This window comes from Manis pentadactyla, chromosome 1, assembly GCF_030020395.1.
Source record: "Manis pentadactyla isolate mManPen7 chromosome 1, mManPen7.hap1, whole genome shotgun sequence".
Classification (NCBI taxonomy): domain Eukaryota; kingdom Metazoa; phylum Chordata; class Mammalia; order Pholidota; family Manidae; genus Manis; species Manis pentadactyla.
Window position 1 is genome coordinate 157456870 of NC_080019.1, and position 24024 is coordinate 157480893.

General features: G+C 39.1%; 2 protein-coding genes across 5 annotated transcripts in view; one reads left to right on the forward strand and one right to left on the reverse strand.

Annotated features, from left to right (window-relative positions):
- The window catches only part of FILIP1L (filamin A interacting protein 1 like), a 242522-nt gene extending 235169 nt beyond the window's left edge, over positions 1–7353 (reverse strand). Inside the window, exon 1 of the mRNA XM_057502084.1 lies at positions 7142–7353. The gene's annotated coding sequence lies outside the window, so the exon portion shown is untranslated. The remainder of the gene's footprint in view (positions 1–7141) is intronic.
- The window catches only part of CMSS1 (cms1 ribosomal small subunit homolog), a 403057-nt gene that overhangs the window by 244593 nt on the left and 134440 nt on the right, over positions 1–24024 (forward strand). The gene's annotated exons all lie outside the window — the stretch shown is intronic.

Genomic DNA, 24024 nt, shown 5'->3' on the forward strand with positions numbered 1-24024 from the left:
ACAACTCCTACCATTTGCAACAACATGGATGGAGCTAGAGGACATTATGCTCAGTGAAATAAGCCAGGTGGAAAAAGACAAGTGCCAAATGATGTTACTCATTTGTGGAGTATAACAAAGAAGCAAAACTGAAGGAACATAATAGCAGCAGACTCAGAGACTCCAAGAAGGGACTAGAGGTTACCAAAAGGAAGGTGGTTGAGGAGGGCAGGAGAAGTGGATTGAGAGGTATTATGTTTAGTACACATGGTATGGGGGGTCATGGGGAAGAGATTGTAGCACAGAGAAGGCACATAGTGAATATGTGGCATCTTACTACACTGATGCACCATGACTGCAATGGGGTGTGGGTGTGGACTTGATAATATGGGTAAATTCAGCTACCACATAGTTTTTTCATATGAAACCTTCATAAGAATGTATATCATTAATACCTTAATTTTAAAAAGAATTAATTAATTTTAAAAATTAAAAAATAAAAATACAGAAACTGTAAAAAATAATAAGAATGTATAGATTTGCATTACAATATAAAATTAATGAGATATGAACTTGATTAGACATGTATTTGCCCACTGATAATGTCTGTGTGAATTGAAAATCTCTGCCTGATGCTCTATTCTGAATGTAAAATTATCTCTGCCCATCCTATCTCTATCTATTTGTTCGGCTTTAGGTCCATATTTTTCCGCTACAATTTAGAAGGTATTTTCCCAGCCATCAACATTTTTAGACTGTGCTTTACTGTCGTTTTTTATAATCAGGAATTTCCATAAAACAAGTGATTTAGTCTCATATGCCCCAAGTACCCCCCTTCTACATTGGAGACCATCGTAGCACCATGTGGTCACATTGAGGACCGTCTCTGTAGATTAAAACTGAGTTTTAAAATTCCCATCCTGCAGTCCTGTGGGAAGGTTTCCAATATCCTCACTTCCACTGACCCTGGATTGATGTTAGGAGGTGAGGTGAGGAAGAACATGGTGGTAGGGTTTCCCATACTATGGTGATTCAGCAAAGCAGTGAAGGACTGACTCTTTTTTGAAAACATAAAGGAAACTGAGAGCCCCACAAGGCAGAATCCATGTTACAGGACTAGAGAAGCTGAATACATAATTGCCCAGAACCAACATAAAAATAAAACCTGAGACTCATGTCTCCTATCTCCTGTGTCAGTTCTTCTACCAACCCATTCTACCTCTTCTGAAAAGTCAAGCTAGGCTCTAGTTCCTTTCCATGGCTGACTGGACAGGGACATCAGGTAGTGTATCTTACACGTATTTGCCTCTTTCTCCCAAGAGGAAGACCCCCAGCAGTGTCAAACTTCACCTGTAAAGTGTTAGATAGCAAAATATTTTAGGCTTTCCCAGCCATACAGTCTCTGTAGCAACTGTTCAAGTCTATTATTCTAATGTAAAAGCAGCCACCACCAAACAGGAACAAATGAGCATGGCTGTGCTCCAATAAAACTTTATTTGTGGTCACCGAATTTCAATTTTATCTATTTTTCACATGCATGTCATAAAAAATTATTCTAATTTTTATTTTTTCCATTTAAAAATACAAAAATCACTCCTGCAGGCTATACAAAAACAGACTGTGGACCAGTTTTAGCCCACTGGCCCAAGGTTTGCTAACCCCTGCCCTAGGGGAATAAATAATGAGATGTGAGGATGTCTATAGGTGTTAAAACATGAAGAAAGCCAGGGGAAGCTATGGGTAGGTATGCGTCTGCAGGGAGAGTCAGCAGATGTCGTGACCTCTGTTTTAGGTAATCTTGGTTGGGACTCTATCAAATTCCAGGTTGGTTATTTACTCTCTTACAGTTTATAAAAGGTAGGTTTTAACTGGCCTTAGAGAAGAAAAGCAGAAGTAAGAAGAGGACATGTGGCTTAGAGTTTGCCGTAAAGTATGCAGCACCAAGAGAACATTTTATGAGGAGTGGCAGCTGGTGGGTTTCGTTATCAGTGAATCACTGTGAAGTCTGTCTGAGGCAGGGAGGAGGCAGCTAGCCATATTCCTCTTCAGCAGAAACCAGTCCTGATATTGTAAGGCTCTCACAGAATATGTCTGCTGCCACACTGAAAGAACCCATAAAAATCTCTTTCTATGACCCAAAAGCTATATTGATAAACTTTAAATTAAAATCCCGTAAACTCAAAACCATAGAGGATCATTTTTTAAAACAGTATGAATAATTTACATGCAGTCAAATACAGCTTTTGTTGTCAGCTCACCTGTAACAATTGCATAAATGGTGGTGTGGTTTTTATAAGAAAGGGTAATTAATTATCATGCTGATGATAATATAATTACTGTTTTTTGAGCAGCTGCTCTCTGCTGCCGTTTAACATACATCATCTCATTGATTCCCACAGCAGCCCTACAAGGTAGGTATTACTCTCCTCCTGAAGATGAAATTGAGGCCCAGTCGCACACACACAAAGTATAGGGCCACATCTCTAACTCCCTGAAATAAAAGTTCATGCTATTTCCACTATACTATTAGCATGATGAGAAGTGGTCCAAAATTTGGACAAACTACCCTCAACTATATTGCTAGCTATCATTACTTGATGTTAGTTTTATTTTGTATGGTTATTATACAGTAATAGAATGATTTCAGCCCCATAAAACCTTGAAAAATCAAAACAATTGTGTCTTTTAACATTTCTGGTTTGTGTGTGCATTAATAGCTCCCAGTTTCTAGGCAGGCTGCAGCCTTGAACTATTCACTGTCTGAACTTGCCCTCAAAGACTTCTTCCTCCCCCCCTCTCTCAATCAAGTGACAACCAATGAAAAACCCACAAGCCCGGCAGCTGCAGCTCTGGAAAGCTTCCATCAAAACCGTCATTCCCACATCCCCTTTGAAAATCACGGTTTTTAGAGCTTGCTGTTATCTTCTGGAAGGTCATGACTAGTGCTTGTAACGTTGTAAAACTTCCACACACGCTGTCTGCAAGACCCAAATTCCTTAACTTGAGCTCTGTGCTAACGTACCTACACCAAGATATTTACTGCCCCTCAACTGTTATGTCCTAAATTCTTGCCCTGTAAGCTGGAAAGCAAATATTATAGGAGCATTTTAAGTAGTATGAAAACTGGAAAACTTAATGAATTTCAATAAGTGTCTCTTTGACATAGCAGAATTGAATAAAAATCCCTACTATATTGGTAATAAAAGGTAACTCGGCCCTGTTCTTGTCCCTCTAAGTTTTATTCCTTCCATGAATTGTTTTTAGGAGTCAGAGGTCAAGTATCCAATTTATACCTGGCTCAGAGGAAACAATTTCATTTCTCCTAAATGTGGAAATGTAGTACAAAAGTGGCTGTTTTATGTATGACTGAGTGATACCAAAATCCCATTTTTAGCAGCCTTTTTCTATGTGAATCATGTTATTTAACCCAGATTTCTTTGAAACCACAACCAGACATACAGTATGGATATTTGATTGAAGAAATATGGTTGCTATTGTTCACCCTGCCATGCTTTATTTTGCCTACATTAATGACCCATTAATACACTTAAGAAAAAAAGTGAATTTGCATTATCATCCATTGAAATTGTCAAGACTAGATGCTGGTGATTACAAACACAAGACTCCATCAAGAGATGATTTCCTAATCTGTGTGTATCACAACATTGATTTTTCTGGACTATGCCACAAGTATGTCCAGAAACTCAGAGGGTAAAAAAGCTGCAGCCAGGAGACAAATTATGTGCTAATGCACCACTTATTCTCTGGAGAAAATAAATGCTCATGGCAGCAGTTGTAAGTTATTTGGTCTGTACTTATTTACAAGTGCAGGCTCTAAAATGTTACCGTTCTGATTATGTCCTGACATAATGGAAAGAATTCACTAGCATCTTCACACTTGCTTTAGTAAGGAATGGTAAATCAACATTGATTAAAAGGTTGTCATTTAGTTCCAGTAACCCCAAAACATTCTTTCTGTTACCAGATTCTTTCTGTTGGAGAAAATGATTTGAAGCCTCAAATCCCATCTGAATTGATTGCTCTTGGTCACTTACATATTTCCTTATCAGGAAAACAGAGCAGACACATATTTTTTTAAATCTCACGGAAAATATCTACTGTTTAGGTAAGACAGTGAGCTCAGATTTATGGTGGGGAAACTCTCATAATTCAAAGGAGACTTTCTTGAAATAATGTTGATAAAGAATATCAGTGTTAATTTGCCTCATGGGAAGGAGAGGCATGCTTTACAAGTCAAGACTTTCTGTTAAATAAGCAGCCTCAGGAGAATGTCCGCTCTCATCAGTACACAGTATATACATACAAATATATCTGTTTAAGGTATTTTTTCCCCCAGAGTAGGTATTTCAGTGACTGCAATTTTTTACTTTCCCATTTCAGTAGTTTGACTATCAGTTTTTTAAGTATCAAAAAAGAACTTGGATGTCAAGGAAAGCCATCTTCATATATTTCTTCAGTAAAATGATGGTTTGTCTTTCTCCATAGAGCTCTAAGGCCTACTTATTTTACTTTTTAGGGGTTGATCTGATATAATAAATGTATATTCATAATGACTATCCAAATTATTTGTGTTTCAAGTCAGTGCTTTCCAAGGTGACTAGACTAGTGATTTGACAGTGAAACCCATGGACATTTTTAAATCCCTTACACCAAATGTATTGAAAAAAATAGATTCAAAAGTTATTAAATATTCTGTAAGCCTCTTTTCCTTAAATTTTAAATGAAGAGGCATTCACATGAGCCTTATACTGCCCTCTGTTCCCAATAATCCAAATGCCTTGACTTTTTTCATCCCACCAAACTGGTAAAAGAAATTGAGCCACAAAGGAGGCAGAAATTTTTTTAATTTGGGTAAGGGAGTATTTCTTGATTGCCTTGAAATTGTTTCATTATGTGTTCGTTTGTTTGTTTGTTTATGTAGATCATTGTCATATTAGCTTTTGGATAAAATATTTTGTATCATCACTCCTTTTTTTCTTCATTTTAGTATTTTATTTATTTAATCCATTATATCAAAATATTGTAATTTCAACCTGTAGTCAGTTTAAAATAACTATTAGTGACATATTTTACATTATCTTTCTAGTAATTCTTTGAAATCTGCTGGTTTTTCTACTTCGAGAATATCTTAATATGAAGTAGCAACATTTCAAGTGCTCAGTACCACCTGTGACCAAAGGCTCTGCTGTGGGATGGCACAGCTCTAGAACATGATAGTCTGAGCAGTGTGGGAGGATCGTGGACCTTCACTACTACTAGCTTCTCTCAGAAAAACATGTTTATAAAACTAAATCTAAACAAAGTAGAAAATTATTTGTTCTAACACCCATAAAACCAAATGACAAATCTAAGAGTATTTTCATATGATTAACATTTGTAAAGCCTCAATTACGCTTATGGGACTAAACTGAATTTCTTGAATTTTGGGTAACCAAAAACAAATAAAATGCTAAGGGAAGATCATGACCATATTCTTCAGAATAATTTTTAGTGACTGCTCCTAAATTTTAGGGAAATATTGAGACTTTTCTACAAAAAGCATGCATACCTTTTACTCAGGAGCTAAACATCTATTAATTTCTTAATTGTGCTGAATAAATGTGAATTGGTTGGACATTTTTCTCACTTCATTAGCTAATACAGGATGCACAGGAATTATTGTATACATTTATGGGAATGACAACATTGCCCTATTCCTGTCCTGCATATTTAGAACAGTGTACCCAGGAATTAGAATTCCAGATTATATATGGCATCATCCTATTGGAATTCCAGAAAAAGGAACTGGAGGACTGGAGTTTCTATGAACAGAGATTTTTAAACAGCACAGCATTATGTTCATTAGCTTTCCTTTCTGCATGAAGCCCAGGGTATCTAAGAAAATCCTACATAGAACTGGGCAAGGCTGTCAAGCCACCTGTATGTGGGAATAAATTAGAATGTAAACATAAGCTAAAATTTTTTGTACTTACTACATATTTGAACTTCTTGCATCAAAACTAGTCAGTCAAATAGTTTCTTATAACCAATTTGCTTTGCTTTTCAAATTAATAGACACTGTGATAGCAAAAGATTGGAAATAACCTAAATGTACTTCTGTAAGGACTGGTTAATACTTTCAAAAACAAAGACTGGAAGGTCTTTATGTACTGATATGGGAAGATATCCAAGGTGTTTTGTTAAGTCCAAAAAGCTCAGTACAAAACCATCTCTATTGATTGGTACCATTTGCATATTAGAAAAGGAGGAAGGGATGTATATATACATATTTGCTGGCATATGTATAAAAATGTCTCTGAAAAGATACACATGCACACAGAATTGTTTGCCTAAGGAGATAAGAATTTGGTGTTGGGGTAATAAGCATCATTAATTTCAGTGTGAACAGATGCTTTAAAAAAATTCCTAAATCTAGTACTTACAGACGAAAATAGGAAATTGTACTTTGCATCCCAGTTTTATTGCTACAGAAACTACTATCCAATAATGATAATTCATCAAACACAGAGACAGTCCCAGACCATTCACTGTAATGAGGAAAACCATTATGCATTTTATCTGATTTCACTTTCTCTGATTCACATAATAACTTGACCTCAAAAAACCGATCAGTATTTGTCTTAAATGTTCTTGGTCACAGGAATATATACTATGAATGAATACAAGACTCACCTGCTACAGGTACTAAAGAGTTAAAAAGTATAAAGCTGATTTCAGTGGAGTTATTTCAAATTATATAGTGTACAATTCAGTATTCTTACAATATGTGCAATACCAGAAGTAGCTTAGGAAAGTCGGAAAACAAATAAGACGTAGGGAATTTTTAGGAATCCAGTGGAATCTAGAAGAGCATCCACCCGGGACTTGATATTTTAATATATCACTAATATATTTTTTTTCAGTCAAGGTCTCAAGCTTCACTTAAACAGGAATACTAAATGGCACATACTAATTTTTTCCCCTTATGGTTCTCTTTGTAGTTAACAACTTTCTCTTTCAGTCCACATGCATCTTATAAATGGATAAGATAGATAAAATCATTCCAAGCTGAGTGAATACTCCCTTTTTCTTCATGCATCTGCTAAAGTCAATGAGAAGTATATACCCAAGACAAACTCTGGAACAGGTAACCCTCTGTTACCTCTTACAACATAAAATTCAACAAAGAGAAACTCTTCTCTTTCAGCTTATTTGCATATTTCATGGTTCTCCCATGTAACTCCCTCCTTTAAAAAAAAAAGATCATTATTATTCAAATAAAGATGACTCATCCAGCCCATAAATAGTACAGAAAATTCTCTCTGCTGAGAATTATTTGCATCATTCCACTTCATAATACTGCATTTTTATAAGGAAGAGTACACAGATGTGATAGTGGTCTTGGAAACAACTTACGTAGTGTTAAGAAACATCTGAAGGAGGGGGCAGAAGATGGCGGCGTGAGTAGAGCAGCGGAAATCTCCTCCCAAAACCACATACATCTATGAAAATATAACAAAGACAACCCTTCCTAGAATAAAGACCAGAGGACACAGGACAATATCCAGACCACATCCGCACCTGAGAGAACCCAGCGCCTCGCGAAGGGGGTAAGATACAAGCCCCGGCCCGGCGGGAGCCGAGCACCCATCCCCCCAACTCCCGGCAGGAGAAAAATAGGCAGAGCGGGTGGGAGACGGAGCACAGGGCTGCCGAACACCCACCCCAGCCATCCGGGCCAGAGCGCAGGGCCCTGGATACTAGGAAAATAGGGCAGCAAGAACAGTAAGCAGGCACCGGAGGCCGGGTGCCGGAGGACATAAGAAAAGTGCGCAACCATTTTTTTTTTTTTTTTGGCAAGCGCTTTTTGGAAGTCTTAAAGGGATAGGGCCCCCAATACTAGGGAAACAGGGCAGCAAGACCGGTGAGAAGATGCCTGAGGCTGGCGCCAGAGAATAAAGAAAAACGAGCGACCACTTTTTTTTTTTTAATTAAAAAAAATTTTTTTTTTAATTTAAATTTTTTTTTTTTTTTTTTTTGTGGTCGTTGTTTTGTTTTGGCGGGTGCTTTTTGGAAGTCTTAAAGGGGCAGGGCGGGACACTTAATCCAGAGGTAGTGAACCCGGGGATCTCTGGGCACCCTAACCCCTTGGCTGCAGGGAGCAGGGAGGCTCCTTACGGAGATAAATAGCCACCAGGCTGCTCCCCCTCCAACGTGACTCCACCACTTTGGAGCAGAGGCCCGAACCAGGCCACGCCCACAGTAACAGCGGAGATAAACTCCATAGCAGCCGGGCAGGAAGCAGAAACCCTGTCTGCGTGCAGCTGCCCAGCACAAGCCACTAGAGGTCGCTGTTCTCCCAGGAGAGGAGGGCCACAAACCAACAAGAAGGGAAGTTCTTCCAGCCGTCACTCGTCCCAGCTCTGCGAACTATTCCTATCACCATGAAAACGCAAAGCTACAGGCAGACAAATATCACAGAGACAACACCAGAGAAGGAGACAGACCTAACCAGTCTTCCTGACAAAGAATTCAAAATAAGAATCATAAACATGCTGACAGAGATGCAGAGAAATATGCAAGAGAAATGGGATGAAGTCCGGAGGGAGATCACAGATGCCAGAAAGGAGATCACAGAAATGAAACAAACTCTGGAAGGGTTTATAAGCAGAATGGATAGGATGCAAGAGGCCATTGATGGAATTGAAACCAGAGAACAGGAACGCATAGAAGCTGACATAGAGAGAGACAAAAGGATCTCCAGGAATGAAACAATATTAAGAGAACTGTGTGACCAATCCAAAAGGAACAAAATCCATATTATAGGGATTCCAGAAGAAGAAGAGAGAGGAAAAGAGATGGAAAGTATCTTAGAAGAAATAATTGCTGAAAACTTCCCCAAACTGGGGGAGGAAATAATCGAACAGACCACAGAAATACACAGAACCCCCGACAGAAAGGATCCAAGGAGGACAACACCAAGACACATAATAATTAAAATGGCAAAGATCAAGGACAAAGAAAGAGTTTTAAAGGCAGCTAGAGAGAAAAAGGTCACCTATAAAGGAAAACCCATCAGGCTAACATCAGACTTCTTGACAGAAACCCTACAGGCCAGAAAATGGCATGATATAGTTAATACAATGAAACAGAAGGGCCTTGAACCAAGGATACTGTATCCAGCACGACTATCATTCAAATATGACGGTGGGATTAAACAATTCCCAGACAAACAAAAGCTGAGGGAATTTGCTTCCCACAAACCACCTCTATAGAACATCTTACAGGGACTGCTCTAGATGGGAGCACTCCTAGAAAGAGCACAGCACAAAACACCCAACATATGAAGAATCGAGGAGGAGGAATAAGAAGGGAGAGAAGAAAAGAATCTCCAGACAGTGTATATAACAGCTCAATAAGTGAGCTAAGTTAGGCAGTAAGATACTAAAGAGGCTAACCTTGAACCTTTGGTAACCACGAATTTAAAGCCTGCAATGGCAATAAGTACATATCTTTGAATAGTCACCCTAAATGTTAATGGGCTGAATGCACCAATCAAAAGACATAGAGTAATAGAATGGATAAAAAAGCAAGATCCATCTATATGCTGCTTACAAGAGACTCACCTCAAACCCAAAGACATGTACAGGCTAAAAGTCAAGGGATGGAAAAACATATTTCAAGCAAACAACAGTGAGAAGAAAGCAGGGGTTGCAGTACTAATATCAGACAAAATAGACTTCAAAACAAAGAAAGTAACAAGAGATAAAGAAGGACACTCCATAATGATAAAGGGCTCAGTCCAACAAGAGGGTATAACCATTCTAAATATATATGCACCCAACACAGGAGCAACAGCGTATCTGAAACAAATACTAACAGAACTAAAAGGGGAAATAGACTGCAATGCATTCATTCTAGGAGACTTCAACACACCACTCACCCCAAAGGATAGATCCACTGGGCAGAAAATAAGTAAGGACACGGAAGCACTGAACAACACAGTAGAGCAGATGGACCTAATAGACATCTATAGAACTCTACATCCAAAAGCAACAGGATATACATTCTTCTCAAGTGCACATGGAACATTCTCCAGAATAGACCACATACTAGGCCACAAAAAGAGCCTCAGAAAATTCCAAAAGATTGAAATCCTACCAACCAACTTTTCAGACCACAAAGGCATAAAACTAGAAATAAACTGTACAAAGAAAGCAAAGAGGCTCACAAACACATGGAGGCTTAACAACACGCTCCTAAGTAATCAATGGATCAATGACCAAATCAAAATGGAGATCCAGCAATATATGGAAACAAATGACAACAACAACACTAAGCCCCAACTTCTGTGGGACGCAGCAAAAGCAGTCTTAAGAGGAAAGTATATAGCAATCCAAGCATATTTAAAAAAGGAAGAACAATCCCAAATGAATGGTCTAATGTCACAATTATTGAAATTGGAAAAAGAAGAACAGATGAGGCCTAAGGTCAGCAGAAGGAGGGACATAATAAAGATCAGAGAAGAAATAAATAAAATTGAGAAGAATAAAACAATAGCAAAAATCAATGAAACCAAGAGCTGGTTCTTTGAGAAAATAAACAAAATAGATAAGCCTCTAGCCAGACTTATTAAGAAGAAAAGAGAGTCAACACAAATCAACAGTATCAGAAACGAGAAAGGAAAAATCACGACAGACCCCACAGAAATACAAAGAATTATTAGAGACTACTATGAAAACCTATATGCTAACAAGCTGGGAAACCTAGGAGAAATGGACAACTTCCTAGAAAAATACAACCTTCCAAGACTGACCCAGAAAGAAACAAAATCTAAACAGACCAATTACCAGCAACGAAATTGAAGAGGTAATCAAAAAACTACCAAAGAACAAAACCCCCGGGCCAGATGGATTTACCTCAGAATTTTATCAGACACACAGGGAAGACATAATACCCATTCTCCTTAAAGTTTTCCAAAAAATAGAGGAGGAGGGGATACTCCCAAACTCATTCTATGAAGCTAACATCACCCTAATACCAAAACCAGGCAAAGACCCCACCAAAAAAGAAAACTACCGACCAATATCCCTGATGAACGTAGATGCAAAAATACTCAACAAAATATTAGCAAACCGAATTCAAAAATACATCAAAAGGATCATACACCATGACCAAGTGGGATTCATCCCAGGGATGCAAGGACGGTACAACATTCGAAAGTCCATCAACATCATCCACCACATCAACAAAAAGAAAGACAAAAACCACATGATCATCTCCATAGATGCTGAAAAAGCATTTCACAAAGTTCAACATCCATTCATGATAAAAACTCTCAGCAAAATGGGAATAGAGGGCAAGTACCTCAACATAATAAAGGCCATCTATGATAAACCCAGAGCCAACATTATATTGAACAGCGATAAGCTGAAAGCATTTCCTCTGAGATCAGGAACTAGACAGGGATGCCCACTCTCTCCACTGTTATTTAACATAGTACTGGAGGTCCTAGCCACGGCAATCAGACAAAACAAAGAAATACAAGGAATCCAGATTGGTAAAGAAGAAGTTAAACTGTCACTATTTGCAGATGACATGATACTGTACATAAAAAACCCTAAAGACTCCACCCCAAAACTACTAGAACTGATATCGGAATACAGCAAAGTTGCAGGATACAAAATCAACACACAGAAATCTGTGGCTTTCCTATACACTAACAATGAACCAACAGAAAGAGAAATCAGAAAAACAATGCCATTCGCAATTGCATCAAAAAAAATAAAATACCTAGGAATAAACCTAACCAAAGAAGTGAAAGACTTATACTCTGAAAACTACAAGTCACTCTTAAGAGAAATTAAAGGGGACACTAACAGATGGAAACTCATCCCATGCTCGTGGCTAGGAAGAATTAATATCGTCAAAATGGCCATCCTGCCCAAAGCAATATACAGATTTGATGCAATCCCTATGAAACTACCAGCAACATTCTTCAATGAACTGGAACAAATAATTCAAAAATTCATATGGAAACACCAAAGACACCGAATAGCCAAATCAATCCTGAGAAAGAAGAATAAAGTAGGGGGGATCTCACTCCCCAACTTCAAGCTCTACTATAAAGCCATAGTAATCAAGACAATTTGGTACTGGCACAAGAGCAGAGCCACAGACCAATGGAACAGACTAGACAATCCAGACATTAACCCAGACATATATGGTCAATAAATATTTGATAAAGGAGCCATGGACATACAATGGCGAAATGACAGTCTCTTCAACAGGTGGTGCTGGCAAAACTGGACAGCTACATGTAGGAGAATGAAACTGGACCATTGTCTAACCCCGTATACAAAAGTAAACTCAAAATGGATCAAAGACCTGAATGTAAGTCATGAAACCATTAAACTCTTGGAAGAAAACATAGGCAAAAACCTCTTAGACATAAACATGAGTGACCTCTTCTTGAACATATCTCCCCGGGCAAGGAAAACAACAGCAAAAATGAGTAAGTGGGACTATATTAAGCTGAAAAGCTTCTGTACAGCAAAAGACACCATCAATAGAACAAAAAGGTACCCTACAGTATGGGAGAATATATTTGAAAATGACACACCCGATAAAGGCTTGACATCCAGAATATATAAAGAGCTCACACGCCTCAACAAACAAAAAACAAATAACCCAATTAAAAAATGGGCAGAGGAACTGAACAGACAGTTCTCCAAAAAAGAAATACAGATGGCCAACAGACACATGAAAAGATGCTCCACATTGCTAATTATCAGAGAAATGCAAATTAAAACTACAATGAGGTATCACCTCACACCAGTAAGGATGGCTGCCATCCAAAAGACAAACAACAACAAATGTTGGTGAGGCTGTGGAGAAAGGGGAACCCTCCTACACTGCTGGTGGGAATGTAAGTTAGTTCAACCATTGTGGAAAGCAGTATGGAGGTACATCAAAATGCTCTAAACAGACTTACCATTTGACCCAGGAATTGAACTCTTAGGAATTTACCCTAAGAATGCAGCAATCAAGTATGAGAAAGATCAGTGCACCCCTATGTTTATCACAGCACTATTTACAATAGCCAAGAATTGGAAGCAACCTAAATGTCCATCGGTAGATGAATGGATAAAGAAGATGTGGTACATATACACAAGGGAATACTACTCAGCCATAAGAAAAGGGCAAATCCAACCTTTTGCAGCAACATGGATGGAGCTGGAGGGTATTATGCTCAGTGAAGCAAGCCAAGCGGAGAAAGAGAAATACCAAATGATTTCACTTATCTGTGGAATATAAGAACAAAGGAAAAACTGAAGGAACAAAACAGCAGCAGAATCACAGAACTCAAGAATGGACTAACAGGTACCAAAGGGAAAGGGACTGGGGAGGATGGGTGGGTAGGGAGGGATAAGGGTGGGGAGAAGTAGGGGGTTATTAAGATTAGCATGCATGGGGGGGTAGGAGAAAAGGGAGGGCTGTACAACACAGAGAAAGCAAGTAGTGATTCTACAACATTTTGCTATGTTGATGGACAGTGACTGTAAAGGGGTTTATAGGGGGTACCTGGTATAGAGGAGAGCCTAGTAAACATAATATTCGTCATGTAAGTGTAGATTAGTGATACCAAAAAAAAATTTTAAAAGGTCTGTTTCTGTGTGGTAACCTCCAATGAGTTCTACACAAGTGTATAAAGGGCATATAAAAGTGTAGGCAAAGGGTCTGTTTGTGTTTATACAGAGGATCAAAGCCTAATTGGGCTACCCCGAAAATGAACTAAGATACGATATGAAAAGGAACTTCCAACATCAGCACTCTCTGGAAGACTCATGCCAGAAGATGATCATCAAAAAAACCCCAACAAAGATCCACGCACTGCTACAACTGTAGATGCACTCATCCCACCAGTTCCTGGACTTGCCGTGGGAATGAGGAAGGAGATATCTAAGCTGGCCTGTGCATGCAGTAAAACAACAAATTTGGCTGGATCTATACTGTTGGAACTCAATCAAGAATTAGGAGAAGTGCAAATTGTAGCGCTCCAAAATCTTACAACTACAGACTATTTACTGTTAAAAGAACATAAGGGATGTGAACATTCCCCAGGAATGGGTTGTTTTAATTTGTCTGATTTCTCTCAGACTGTTCAAGTTCAGTTGGACAATATCCACCGTATCATAGATAAGTTTTCACAAATGCCTAAGGTGCCTAACTGGTTTTCTTGGTTTCACTGGAGATGGCTGGTAATTACAGGTATGCTTTGGTTATGTAACTATACTCCTATTATGTTAATGTGTGTGCGCAATTTAAGTAGTAGCTTGAAACCTATCCATGCTGAAGTTACTCTACAAGAAGATATGTCAAAGAAATAATCAATCTTCCCATGTTTTCTTCCACCTGCTACTTCTATAGCTTTTCTTCTTCCTTCCTAATTACAACCCTTAAATAGAATTCGTGCCTCATATCAAATTTACCGAGTATCATAATTCTTCCAAGTAGTAAAGATACCTCAAGACAAATGCTGGGCATAGAAGCTACAGGGCATAAATATGCAAAGAAATAAAAAGCTAACCATTTCAAACAATAAGGCTTCTCTCTCACCAACTTTACATTTCCCTGTATGGCCCCGAAAGATGACTGGTTAGCCAGAGACAGGTAAGATTCCTCAAGGGAGGAACAACCTAAGACAGGCACAGTTGCAGGGGGGCCATCAGGTGAGAAATTGGGGATCAACAGAGGTGAGGCTTAGAACCTCACCCCCCTGTTCTGAGAGAAATCTTCTGCATCCGTGGATGTTTTATTGCCCTTGTCTAGATTGGATTAACACATAGTCTACAGGCACACAGCTGATCATCTACATTTGCTCTCTTACAACACCAAACTATGTTTTCTACCTTTATCTTGTATCTACCTACCACTTCAGCATTTTATTAAAAATTATAATAATAAAGAGAGAAATGTGGTATCCACATATAAATCAAGTATAAAAATCAAATGAGTATTCATATTTGAACTGACTGTTTATAGTTCATAATGCATGAGCAAAACCGGAGGTTTCTGTGATGGCTGCCCTTGTACTGTTCACCATGTAAGAACTCATCCACTATGTAAGAATTTGTTCTCCATGTAGGAACTTGTTTGTTATGCCTCAGAAGATTGGAGAATGACGAAAATTAGGCTTGGGGCGGATTAATGATTGTGCATTGAGCATTGACTCCCCTATACAGAATTTTATTGTTGTTAACAACCATTTGATCAATAAATATGAGCGATGCCCTCACAAAAAAAAAAAAAAAAAAAGTACACACTTCCAGTGGTAAAATAATAAGTAACCGGGATGTAATGAATATAGTCAAGATATTGTAACAGCTTGGTATGGTGATAGCTGGTACCTAGAATTGTCATGTATATAAATGTTGAATCACTATGTTGTACACTTGAAACTAATGTAATGTAATACTGTGTGTCAACTACCCTTCAATAAAAAATAATTATCTACAAAAAAAAAAAACATCTGCACATTTTTCCAGCAGCCTGAGTAACTAAGTAGTGATTTGTACAGCCTTCTCTGCATCTATTCTTTCCACCCTTACTTTTTCCAGCACGTCTAAATGATTAATAAACTGAACACTCTTTACTTGCATTCTGACAACCCTGGGGACTGTGAGGGTTGACAATACACACTTCACCCCATGTTGTTATCATAAAAGACCTTATTGGATGCCCTATATCTGGGGGGCTTTGATATTTTGAGGTGTTGTTGCTGGGAGCTGTTGGGACTCTTCCCGTCATAGTCAAGTTGGTATTTTTCAGTTCATAGAGGCAGTGGCTGGGTAGGTGTCCCCTCAAGTCTGGATTAGGCACTTAAAGAAGTGATATCTTTGTCTTAGGGAGGAGGGTATAGTCTATCTTAAAAAGTAAAAAGGCAGTTTTAATCCTATTTCAACCATTCTACTGTGAATTTTGCTGAAAGATCTGTCCTAAAGCATGTCTCTACTGCCAGATCCCAAGTTGCACAGTTACCAAAGCTGACTGTGTATGACCTGTTACATTTTCCGTAGATGGTTGGATGTGATCACAGAGGGGTGATTGCCAAGGTTTTATTTCAACTCAGTTGTAACTAAATGCAAGAAATCACTTACTGACACCTTTATTCTGTCTGCCCCACCCTAAATCACCATTTTGGGGGAAAATTTAAGGATCTGCAAAATGGCTTTCCTGTGTTCCAAGTTAATTTTGAGAATGGCTTTTTATGTCTGGTTTATAGTCTCTTTAGAAAAGCAAAATTATGATGGAAATACTGTTACATCCTAAACTGTAGCAAATGAGCTGTTCCTAAAGATAAATGTAACTTCACGTCTGTGAAACTAAATATTTACTTACCAGATGATTTAGTGTATCTTTGTTCCTTTCCACACTGAGCTTTTTCTTTCTTTGCATCCCTTCATCTTTAAGCTACTTTTTTGTAGCCTTGTTATATCAGTGTTTTGTGATGTTACGAAAAGGCAGAGTGTGAGGTCAAATTTTCCATTACATACCTCAACAGGAATGCCAGGGAACCTAGCCAAACAGTCTACAAAAAATAAAAATTACAGGAAAGATGATTCATTAATCAACAATTGCCATACCAAAAAAATAGAATGAGTTGTATGTATTTGGTTTGAGGAGTGGAGAATGAGTACAGACAGGCCAGCTTTGAAGTATGTTATATCTATATAGCATAGTTTTAGATCTACCAGGGATCTTTTGACTGTAAAATTCAAGGGAAGAATAACTCATATTGTGCCTTTCTTTCTCTCAACTTTTTCTTCTTTCAAAGTGAAAGTATATCATATGCTGACCCCAGCTACAATCTGACTTAACAATTAATGGCATGTGAAAGATGCACTGGAAAGGCACAGCCCGCAGCTCTGGAACAGTGAGGCAAGGGGCCTTGCCTGCCTCCCTGCTCTCTGTCAGGCGGTCTTTGTCACTCTCTCTTCCTCTCATATAGGTGCCCTTCTGCATCCCTTTCTCTTTCTTGCCATAAATGCAGAATCCTGGTTCCTCCCAAAGCATTGTCAGATGAATAGAAATGCTAAACCTTTGTCTTTGAAGTTAAATATTAAAGTTGCTGCAAAGGGCAAAAATTACAGCATTGAAGGTAAAAAAATTATCACTGAAATTAAAAAGAGAGCCCAAGCTCCTAAACAGTTACCTGGACATAGAACTTAGTACCACGAATGTCAAACTTAATGTGAAGCTTCACTAGTTTGCATTCTAATGATAAAACAAGCCAGTAACAAATAGTTGGCTCTGTGACCAGCCTATAGTATATACCATGACCTCTGTTATCTAATGTTTTATTAGCTGGCCCATAAGTACTATCATACAATAAAATGTTCAAAACAGTGACCCAGAGTACAAGATCCTTATTCACCTTCTGACTCATCAAAAAAAGATACTGCTTAAGTCCTGTATCATGTTACTAAGTGTATTTTATTTTAATTCTTTGAAAATTGATGCTCCTTGTGTAATCCAGACACTATTAACCAGAATATGTAGTTAATCAAAACAATTCCAACCATGTTAGATGATACTGAATTTACTGAAGATTTTTGTTGCTGTTTATAGAGAACATGAGGGGGAAATGGAGAACAGAATTTTTTTTTTCCCTTGGGCCAAGAAGCTGATAACCGAATTGTTATTACCATTTCATCCCCACAAAGGGACAGCAACATGAGAAATAAGCTTTTTAAAGTTCCTAGTAATTGAGTGTTTCTTGTGAGAAGCCAGGACAGTTCAAGAAAAGAAATGGATTGAAAAAGAAGAAAGCCAAAGTTCCCAGACCTTGACAACTAGGGCAAATGCAACAAGTTCACATTAATTGTGGAAAAATGTGAAGTCCTGCACTTAGAAGAAAACTCGACTGCATGAACAGAACTAGTGAGACAAGGACCTGTGCTGGTCAGACCCTTCTGTGCTCATCTCTCCTCACTGCCATCCGAGGGCCACTGACAGGCCACCCAGCAGACAATGTTTATAGAGTAGTATTGCTGGAGGCAAACATTCTAGGTCTCAGATGGAGTCCCAAAGCTCAGAAAGGCTTCTTCCAGGCATTTCTAATAGCCCATTCTTTACCCCTTCCTACCTTGTATGCGCTGTACCCCCGGAATATACATATACTCACACCGAGGCGGGTGAAGAGCGGTGGGAAGACACATGCAGAAAACCACATCCAGTAAGTTGTCTTCCCACTAAAAGATTTTGTCTTTTCAGGATCATGCTGCATTTGTTCTTTTCCACTATATTAAAAATTTGTTCCCTTGGTTTTTAAATCTCATTTTGTTCAGTCTTACAGCAGCCTATCAATCTCTAATTTCTCCTTTCTCCCATCCATACTCTTACTTCTTTATTATTACTACTCATGCAAGCCAGTAGATGTTTCTAATATCACATATGCTATGGGAGACGGGGTCCTCTCAATCCCATCATACTTCCAGACCCCATTCCTTCCAACCAGCTAACCATCCATCCAGATGATCTATCCACCTATCCATCCATTTGAGTCAATAAAGACTTCGAGACTTGGGAAATTTACATCCCTGAAGCTAATTATGATATGCTGGCTTTAATGATCTCTTTTTCTGCTTTGCAAGACTTTGAGAAAGAATGTGCTTTAGAACAAGATAATTCGAGTTGAAATCCTGTGACCTTGAGCAAGTTATTTGCTTCATTTAACAAATATTGATTGAGCATCTTCTATGAGCCAGGTATTGTGGATGCATACAGTTGTTTATAAGACAGATATGTTCTTTCACTTCATCAAGTTTATACTCCAACTGGGGAAGCCAAAGGAGAACAAACACTTAAATACATATTTCAACTGTAGTAAATATAAAGAAGAAACACTGGGGGAATCTGAGTCAAAGGAGCAGAGAAGGCTATTTTGTGAAATAATATTTAAGCTGAGGCTCAAATAATAAGTAGGAGTTAGCCAAGCAAAGAGGGAGTATAAGACCATCACAAGCTGAAGGGAAGTCTGTTCCAAGCCCAAAGTCAGGAAACAATTTGGTACAAAAGGAGAATGAGAGAAGACAAGCTAGACTGGATCCCAGTGACTGAGAGGAAAGTGGAAAGATACAGAAGGAGGGAAGCGAAGATTAAGCAGGGCCTTGTTGGCACTGACAAAAATTCTGTCCTTTCAAATAGCAGTGAGTAGCCATTAAAAGTTTTTTTGTGGGGGCAAACATGATCATATTTATGTTTGAATTACTCTGATTATCTCATCACACAGTGGAGGACAGGAGTAGAAAAGGAAACCAGTGAGGCTGATGCTATTCTCCAGGTGAGTCTGGAGAAATGGGATGACTTCAAGACAGATTGAGGAGGTAGTTTACAGGACTCAGTAGCTCCCTGGTAGCATTGCAGAAGAGGAGAGTATCACTGATGACTTCCAGTTTTCTGACACGAGGTGCTATTTCCTGCCACAAGAGCCTTTGGAGGAGAACCTACCTTGGGGTGGGGAAGTAGATCCCAAATTCAATTTTGGGCATGTTTGATCTGAGATGCTTGTGATTCATCCAAGTGGAAATGTCATGCAAGTAATTGTAAAAACTGATTTGGAGCTCAGAGGGGATGTCCAGGCTGGAGATATAAATTGGGTAATAGCTTATAGATGATATTTAAAGCCAAAAGTATGGACAGAATCACCTAGGAAGATTCATGTTTCCAGAATAGGGCCCAGGTTGCCTTTCTGAGCCTCACCTATCTCATCTATAACATGGAAGCAATGATCTTTCTGTGCAAGAAGTTTGAGAGGCCTACATACAGCACATACTCCCATGTCCAGATCATAGTAGGTATTTACATTTGGGAATTGCTATTGTCACTATGTCTGTTAAAATCTCAGCCTCATTCTCTGGATTGAGTTGGCACTAATTGACAGAGAGGAGAGGCAGAAGAGTGAATGAATGCACAAAGATGTGAACACAAGTATACGGGATATGGCTATAAAAAGACACAAACATTAACTTTAATTGTACCAGTGTTTTAGATTTTTTTCCTCATTTTTATTTTCTAGGCAGCCCTCCTTTTGCAAACAAGCTCCTATAGTTCTCCCCTGAAAAATCAGGGGTCTTCATTTTTCTTAAATGGGACTTTTGTACCCAAATGATGTGTGAGGGTGCCACCAGGTTAATCATTTTGGCAGGTTCTTGTCATTTTGTTGCCACGGCCACTGATGGATTTGTTAAGAAATATCTAGCTGTTCTTTTGGTAACATAATTTTTAGGAAGGCAGAGCCTTTACATTTCCAGACAGCAGCTTGGTTGGGAGTGTGGGGAGACCACAGAGCTGTAACACACTGCACATGTCGACAGGGCCGTCTGGGCTTCTTGGCATCACTAATGATGATAGTGATCCGCTCAGTGGAGGCAGACCCTCCCTGCAGCTGGTGTCCTTTCTGTGCAGGGATGAGGTCATTTGGTGGGGAAGGGAGAAGGCCGAACTGAGGAGGATGAGAGAAGAGAAGGGGAAGAAGCTGTCGTGTCTGCATCCTTTGTGAAAAATAGAAACATATTTGCCACATACTTGGTTTATTATTTTTTTTAAGAAGAGGGGATGGTGAGGAACTGTAGCTTGATGACAGCTTGGTTTCCCCCAAAGCTGCATAGTTATCAGTATTCACAGCAACAATCTAATCATATATCCAGGGCACTGATAACCCTATGAATCTAATCTCTAGAATATTTGAAACTGCTCAGAACAGGATATTCCAGCAATTTAGATCCCAGTAACTACTTTAGAGTTGTATAAAAACCTAATTCTAGACAGTCCTCTCTTCCTCCTGCCTGAAATGTGTCTGAAAAATAGAAATTAAGAATTATTACTCCTTTGGCAATGTAGTTAAAAGCATCAGAATGTTCTTCATCTACTTCTCAATACTGCCATAAACAAACAGCCATTTTTTAGTTTACCAGCAGTCGTCTAATTGATACACCAATAGGTTTATTCCTAGAACTTGTGTACAAAAAGACTGTGTCTCCCCAGGGTTTGGGGTTGGTACAGTTGGTTGTTTTTGAGGGGAGGGCTTAGTGAAAACGGGGTCACTTTGTCATAACCAGTCAGTCATAATCAACTGCTTGGCCATGTCTGCCCAAGGTGATAGAGTTAGCTCTGATCAGTTTGAGGAAATACTAAAGATGCTCTTCAGATGTTTCTGAACGCTTCAAACGCAACGCCAGATCTGGTATGCCTTTGCATCCTCAGCACCACAGCCAGAGCCCAACATGAAGTGGGTGTTCAGTGAGTGGTGAGTGTCAGGGTGACCTGGTGTGCACGTTTCCCGTGGTTCAGGACTTCTGCTCTTAGCAAGCACAAATTCCAGGAGGACTTAATGTGGAGGAAAAATCATCTTTTTTCCTAAATGCTTTTCCTAGAAGCTGAATTATTTAAGCAAGCATAATAGTTGACTCTCAACAGTACTCCTAACTTAAGTTTTCAAGATATAACATAAAGAATACTGGTTTGGAAGTCTAAAACCTAACCTACCAGCAAGACACTGAAATTTCTTAACCTTATTTTCATCATCAGTAAAACAGGGATAATACTCTCTGCCTACCACCCGGCTCATTTTCAGGATTCAAACTGATTAGAGAAGTGACACTAGTAAGAATTACAGGAGGTTAAGTGTTGTTATTGGTTTCTTTTGAGAATACTGTGTCCTTAAGCATTTTTTAGAAGAAAAAGAAGATTTGTAATTCCTTGAAGAAAAGGTTCTTCAAAAGCATATTTATTGGCACTATTGTTGTTAATCCCTCTTTAAGCTTCATTTATTAAAAAAAAAAATGACAGCCTATCTTTCCCTTTCTGGAAAGCTTTTATGACTTAGCTCCAAATTTTATGTGTTTAAAAATATTAAGTATCAGATCCGCCTTGAAAAAGACCATTATTATTAATAACCTCTGAAGCCAGCAAGAGTTATGAAGCTACTGACTACATCTGATGAAGTGGTCACAAATAAAACACTGGCATTACCACACATAAGTTCTTTCTCTGAGGTTTGCGCCGCAGCTAACAGTTATTCAGCTGCAGGTGTCTGTCCCGGGACAGCAGGAAGACAACACTGTGTCCTGGGAGAGCGATGTATATGAAGTTAGGAAGAAGGGCCTTCGCCACTCTAGCTGTGGCCTTAATCAAGTCACCTCACCTCTCTTAGCTTCAGCTTCCTCTTTTCTCAATTGAACGCCTTTGGTGGCTGTGCAACAGGGCTTGTTGGCTCTCCCCAGAAGGGGGCGTGGAAATTGGAAGAGCATGTTTGGTTGTCAGAATGTCAGGGTGGGCAAAAATGATAGGTGAGGTTACACTGCTGGCATTCAGTGGGTAGAGGTAGGTCTGCTAGATTTTCAACAGTGAGCAAAGCAGTCTCTTGAAAGGAAGAACTGTCCTCTTACAACATAAATATGTGCTCCTAAGAAACCCTGGGCCAGAGCTTTTCAGTGTGAAAAGGGATACAATTAATAATATGGGAGTGTCTCGGTCAAACTGGAATTTGGAAACCACCTAGCCACAGTCCAAGCCCACTTTTGCTTCCATTATCACCCTGCATTCTTGCTCTGTCCTCTTTAAAAATGACAAGATCCACAGCTCTGCTGCATAGCCCTCATGGAAAGGTACAGAAAAGTCTGGGCCACGTACCTTCTTCCATAGTCTTTATTCTACCAGGAAAGCTAACAGCGGAGTTAAACCAGCTCGCTTGTTCGTCTGTGCATTGGGTCACAGAAATCCCAATATTTTTCCCCTTCCCTTACCCTCAGGGCCTTGGGTGGCCCTTGTCACTGAAGCATGGCAGCTGCTTAAAGCCTTGGTAGGTGTGGGTGGGTGGCGGGGGGAGGGGGAGAGGGGCCCACTCTTCCCTGCAGCCAGTATCTGTGGGTACAAAGTTACTGTGACACATCCACCATGGGGTGAGAGGGGAGAAACTGCGTGTGACAATGGAGGAGCCAGATGATGCTTGCTCTCCTTTTTCTAAACTGCCATTTAGAGAGGAAAACAAAATCCACTCTGTTGACTCCTCAGCTGAAGGAAGCAGTCAAGTCCAGGTGTGTTTTATGATTCTTAGCTCCTGTACATGGACAAAGATTGGGATTCCAGCATTTCCTGCCTAGCCATGGGTTTTTCTCTTCGTTAAATTTACTTTCAACTTCTTAAATTGTACTTTACTCTTTAAAGAAAATCTGTTGGGCAGAATTGTAGAAGGCTTGACATGATGGTCTAAACTAATTGCTTAAATATGGACTTGAACAATTGTTGAAAAGCACTTTTGTTTGTGTCATGGAATGAAAGTTACCACATACACAATAGTCTATTTTCAATCCTAAATGAATTACGTCTTAAGGGGAATAAAAGACCAGAAAAAAAATCAGGCATTAATTTGTTAGGCCAAAACAAATTCCATGTCTAAATTCAGCTGGAAGGAGCTGTAGAACTTTGTCTCTTTTATCTTCTCACCCTACTATTTGAAGTTAAGACTTTGGGAACATGTGGCTTCTCTACGTTGTAGAAATGTTACGCTGTAGAAATGTAGCACTTGTAAGCCATGGCAGCAAACAGACCAACCTCTTGTTTCAGTTAGTACTGCCTCAGAAAAGTATCACCTCTTTTGAGGGACAAGGAGACCCAACAAAGATTAGAGGTTAGGCCATTGTTTATCTAGCTTTTCCATGAAATCTCTGAGGCCAGGAAATGCCTCTGAGACACATTTCTTGGAGTTTGGAAGTGACTCCTTGTGGATGAAAGTCTTCAGAGTCAGAATTTGGTCCAAAGGCAGCTCTGGAATGCCTTTTACAAAACTCATTTTTCTCAAATGTTTTAGGCAGCAAGATCCCTACTTGCAAACAATCTTTGCCCACCACGAATAGAAAAAACACATGTAAGTGGTATTTTATAAGCATAAGTTTCTTTTTTAATTGTTACCTATCTAGTTATATCAGGACAGTTGTTGAGACCAATGAAACCCTTTCCATAAGACTGAAATTTGATAAATAT